This window comes from Bos taurus, chromosome 21 (genome assembly GCF_002263795.3).
Source record: "Bos taurus isolate L1 Dominette 01449 registration number 42190680 breed Hereford chromosome 21, ARS-UCD2.0, whole genome shotgun sequence".
NCBI classification, from domain to species: Eukaryota; Metazoa; Chordata; class Mammalia; order Artiodactyla; family Bovidae; genus Bos; species Bos taurus.
In genome coordinates this window covers 69,795,015-69,800,376 of record NC_037348.1, presented here as the reverse complement: position 1 = coordinate 69,800,376, position 5,362 = coordinate 69,795,015, and the positions used below count along the sequence as shown (strand labels likewise).

The 5,362-nt window shown below is 49.3% G+C and overlaps 1 non-coding gene across 1 annotated transcript; it reads left to right on the top strand.

Annotated features, from left to right (window-relative positions):
* Positions 1-1,239: 1,239 nt before the first annotated feature.
* On the top strand, positions 1,240-1,346 carry LOC112443366 (U6 spliceosomal RNA). Its single transcript, XR_003031698.1, has one exon. It is a non-coding gene; the product is annotated as a U6 spliceosomal RNA (small nuclear RNA).
* Positions 1,347-5,362: the final 4,016 nt, after the last annotated feature.

The following is a 5,362-nucleotide window of genomic DNA, read 5'->3' as shown; positions in this document are numbered from 1 at the left end:
CGCCAGGAAGGCCTGATAGAGAAGCATCAGGATATATAAAGCAATCATTAGTAGGCCAAAAGGGAGGAAGTGACAGCAGTGCAGTGATCGTCGGGGACTCTCACAGCCGCTCACGTCAGTGGACAGACCAGAAAGTCAACAAGGAGACCATGGCTTTACTGAAACGCCGGGCCAGATGGACTTGACAGGCCTGTACAGAACCCTCCATGCAAACGCAGCAGAGCACACGTTCTTCTCAAGCACACGTGCTACTTCCTCAAGGCCAGATCGTGTCTTGGGACACAGAACAAGTCTCAGTACATTTAAGAAGGTCGAGATCTTATCAAGCGTCTTTTCCAATCGCAATAGCATGAAATTAGAAATCAACTACAAGAAGAGAGCTCAAAAATAACCAATGTGCGGAGATCGAACCGCACGCTATGAAGGCCCACTGGGTCAATGACCAGAGCAGAGGTTACGGGGAGGGGATGAGGGCGTGGGAAAGGCAAGACGAGTAAAGGGGGCCAACTCTACCGTGACGGATGGAAACTGAGTTTCTGGTGGTGAGCACGCCATAGGGGGGCGTCTTCCCCGGTGGCTCCGCAGTAAAGAATCAGGCTGCGATGCCGTGGCCGTAGGAGACCTGGGTTCGATGGCTGAGTCGGGAAGAGCCCCTGGAGCCCCTGTCATAGCAACCCACCCCAGTATTCTTGCCTGGAGAATCCTGTGGACAGAGGAGCCTGGCGGGCTACAGTCCATGGGGTCGCAAAGAGTCAGACACGACTGGAGTGACTTAGCACGCATGCATGCTGTAAGGCATACAGAAGTAGAAATACATTGAACATATGAAACAATATTTTTTCTTTTCTATTTTTTAAATTATGAAAGTTTGATAACACATTTACAGAAGACTTGGAAAATACAGAACAAAGTTGCCTATGGTCCCACTGTATATTACAATTATTCTTTAAGTAAATAAAGATTTTTAGTTGGAGTTTCAATACCAAACTCTCAAAACTTAATAGAATGAATAGACAGAAAAGTAGAAGGATATAGTAGACCTGAAAAGCACTGTGAACCAATTTAACATAATTAAGATGTATAGAATTTTCACACAACAGCAGGATACAAATTCTATCCAAGTCCCCATATACTTAAACCAGGAGACGCTGGAACATATCCAGGGATGTAAAACAAGGCACGAAAATAAACTAATGCTACCTAGAGAAAGTAAATCTTTAAAGAGACATAATAAAGAGGGTGCTCGCTTCGGCAGCACATGTACTAAAATTGGAACGATACAGAGAAGATTAGCATGGCCCCTGCGCAAGGATGACACGCAAAAATAAAAATAAAGAAAGAAAGAGGGACAGTGGGAGGTGTGAGCCCCGTTGTGAGGCTTCCAACCTCCAGCTGGAGGGACCATTGGAGTTGAAAGTGAAAGTGTTAGTCACTAGGTCCTGTCCCACACTTTGCAACCCCCTGGGCTGTAGCCCGCCAGGCTTCTCTGTCTATGGAGTTTTCCAGGCAAGAACACTGGAGTGGGTTGCTACTCCCTCCTCCAGGGGATCTTCCCCACCCATGAATCGAACCCAGGTCTCCTGCATTGCAGACAGATTATTTACAGTCTGAGTCACTGAGGTGAGGGAACCCCAATATACGGCCGAGGTTTGGGAACAACCAGCTGGCAGCAGTCATGTTCAAGTGACCCTTCAGTGCCCTGAGGAGCCAAGGATGTCAGCTGAGCCTAACCCCTGACCACACGCCTGGAGGGACAGTCAGTCGGACACGGGCTGGGCTGTTTGTGATGCAGCCCAAGAGCCAGCACGCGTCCCAGGCCTCAGCGAAACTCTCCATGGGGACGGGAAGGACCCTCCTCTCCACGGGTGCAAAGCCAGCTGCGCGTCACGTCGAGCAGCCTTCTCAGCGCTGCAGGCACCACTCGCCGCCGGCACTGTAAGACCAGGGCCAAGGTTTCCCCTCAGGTTGTTGGCTCTCTCGGGACAGACCCGCCACGCGTGTGCGCAGGTGCGAGAGCCGGAGAAGGCTCTGGGGCCCCCAGCCCCTCTGCTCCAATCTGAGTCCTTCACGCGGCAGCTTCCCCCACAAACTGGCGCCACCAGACCCCCCCGGAGGCCCGCATCACCCCCACAGGCTCAGGCTCCCTTGCCAGGCAGGGACCAGGCGCCCGCTCCTGCCACACAGGGACGCCCACCCCGAAGATGCGGGAGAGGTGACAGGGAGGGGGATCCTCTTCCTGTTCCCCAAGCACCAGTCTCACTGTGGGGGCCCAGTGTCCTTGAATTCTCCAAACGCTGCCCTCAGTGGGCACTCAATACGGGTGCAGCCACCGCAGCCCCCAGTGACCCGCGGCCGTGAGCTCAGCCCGGCAAGGGTCGGGGTCCAGGCTGAACCTAGGGGTGGGGTCCGGGGGACCTAGGGCTCGGGAACCTGGGGCTGGTCGGTGCAGCGTCCCCTCTGGCCACTCCCAGCGTTGGTGCCGGAGAAGCCCCATAAGGAGGGCGTTGGGCCCCTGAATGTATTGAGCTCTGCTGCCACCGTGTGGCAACAAGCAGCACTGCATGCACTGGGCCCGCCCGAGACCCGGGGCCCTGAGCAGGCAGGGGCAGAGTATGGCTTGCACCGCCTGGAGATCGTGGCATCCGGTCCCATCACTTCATGGCAAATACACGCAGAAAAAGTAGAAACAGTGACACACTTTATTTTCTTGAGCTCCTGAGGACTGTGAATGCAGCCATGAAATTAAAAGACACTTGCTCCTTGGAAGAAAAGCTATGATAAATCTAGACAGCATATTAAAAAACAGAGACGTCACTTTGCCAACAAAGGTCCGTCCAGTCAAACCTATGGGTTTTACAGTAATCATGTATGGATGTAAGAGTTGGACCATAAAGAAGGCTGTTGTGACTGTTCAGTCGCTCAGTCGCGTCCGACTCTTTGCGACCCCATGGACTGCAGCACGCCAGGCCTCCCTGTCCATCACCAATTCACGGAGTTCACTCAAACTCATGTCCATTCAGTCGGTGATGCCATCCAACCATCTCATCCTCTGTCGTCCCCTTCTCCTCCTGCCTTCAATATTTCCCAGCATCAGGGTCTTTTCTAATGAGTCAGCTTTTCACATGAGGTGGCTAAAGTACTGGTGTTTCAGCTTTAGCATCATTCCTTCCAAAGAAATCCCAGGGCTGATCTCCTTCAGAATGGACTGGTTGGAGCTCCTTGCAGTCCAAGGGACTCTCAAGAGTCTTCTCCAACCCCACAGTTCAAAAGCATCAATTCTTTGGCGCTCAGCCTTCTTTATAATCCAACTCTCACATCTTTACATGACTACTTGAAGAAACATAGCCTTGACTAGATGGATCTTTGTTGACAAAGTAATGTCTCTGCTTTTTAATATGCTGTCTAGGTTGGTCATAACTTTCCTTCCAAGGAGTAAACATCTTTTAATTTCATGGCTGCAATCACCATCTGCAATGATTTTGGAGGCCAAAAAAATAAAGTCTGACACTGTTTCCACAGTTTCCCCATCTATTTCCCATGAAGTGATGGGACTGGATGCCATGATTTTAGTTTTCTGAATGTTAAGCTTTAAGCCAACTTTTTCACTCTCCTCTTTCACTTTCATCAAGAGGCTCCTTAGTTCTTCTTCACTTTCTGCCATAAGGGTGGTCATCTGCATAGCTGAGGTTATTGATATTTCTCTCAGCAATCTTGATTCCAGCTTGTGCTTCATCCAGCCCAGCGTTTCTCATGATGTACTCTGCATAGAAGTTACATAAGCAGGGTGACAATATACAGCCTTGACGTACTCCTTTTCCTATTTGGAACCAGTCTGTTGTTCCATGTCCAGTTCTAACTGTTGCTTCCTGACCTGCATACAGATTTCTCAAAAGGCAGGTCAGGTGGTCTGGTATTCCCATCTCTTTCAGAATTTTCCACAGTTTATTGTCATCCACACAGTCAAAAGACTTTGGCATAGTCAATAATGCAGAAATAGATGTTTTTCTGGAACTCTCTTGCTTTTTCGATGATCTAGCAGATGTTGGCAATTTGATCTCTGGTTCCTCTGTCTTTTCTAAAACCAGCTTGAACATCTGGAAGTTCACGGTTCATGTATTGCTAAAGCCTGGCTTGGAGAATTTTGAGAATTATTTTACTAGCGTGTGAGATGAGTGCAATTGTGCTATAGTTTGAGCATTCTTTGGCATTGCCTTTCTTTGGGATTGAAATGAAAACTGACTTTTTCCAGTCCTGTGGCCACTGCTGAGTTTTCCACATTTGCTGGCATACTGAGTGCAGCACTTTCACAGCATCATCTTTCAGGATTTGAAATAGCTCAACTGGAATTCCATCCCCTCCACTAGCTGTCTTATCTCTCCTTGCTATTCTTTGGAACTCTGCATTCAAATGGGTATATCTTTGCTTTTCTCCTTTGCTTTTCACATCTCTTCTTTTCAGAGCTATTTGTAAGGCTTCCTCAGGCAGCCGTTTTGCTTTTTTCCGTTTCTCTTTCTTGGGGATGGTCTCCATCCCTGTCTCCTGTACAATGTCACAGACCTCTGTCCATAGTTCATCAGGCACTCTGTCTATCAGATCTAGTGCCTTGAATCTATTTCTCACTTCCACTTTATAATCTTAAGGGATTGGGCCCCTAAATATGTTGGGCTCTGCTGCCACCGTGTGGCCACCAGTAGCAATGCATGCACTGGGCCAGCAGGAGGCTCTGCCCAGACCCAAGGCCCCTGGGCAGGCAGGGGCAGAGAACAAGGGGCAGAGGGCGTGGCCTGCACCACCTGGAGATCATGGCATCCAGTCACATCACTTCATGGCAAATAGATGGGGGAAAAGTTGAAACAGTGACAGACTATTTTCTTGGGCTCCTGCGGACAGTGACTGCAGCCATGAAATTAAAAGACACTTGCTCCTTAGAAGAAAAGCTATGTATCAAAAAACAGTGTATCAAAAAACAGAGACATCACTTTGTTGAAAAGGTCCGTCTAGTCAAACCTATGGCTTTTACAGTAGTCATGTATGGGTGTGAGAGTTGGACCATAAAGAAGGCTGTTGTTGTCGTTCAGTAGCTCAGTTGTGTCCAACTCATTGCAACGCCATGGACTGAAGCACACAGGCCTCCCTGTCCTTCACCGTCTCCCGGAGCTTGCTCAAACTCATGTCCATCGAGTCAGTGATGCCATCCAACCACCTCATCCTCTGTCGTCCCCTTCTCCTCCTGCCTTCAATCTTTCCCAACATCAGGGTTTTTTCCAATGAGTCAGCTCTTTGCATCAGGTGGACAAAGGATTGGAGTTTCAGCTTCAGCGTCAGTCCTTCCAGTGAATATTCAGGGTTGACTTCCTTTAGG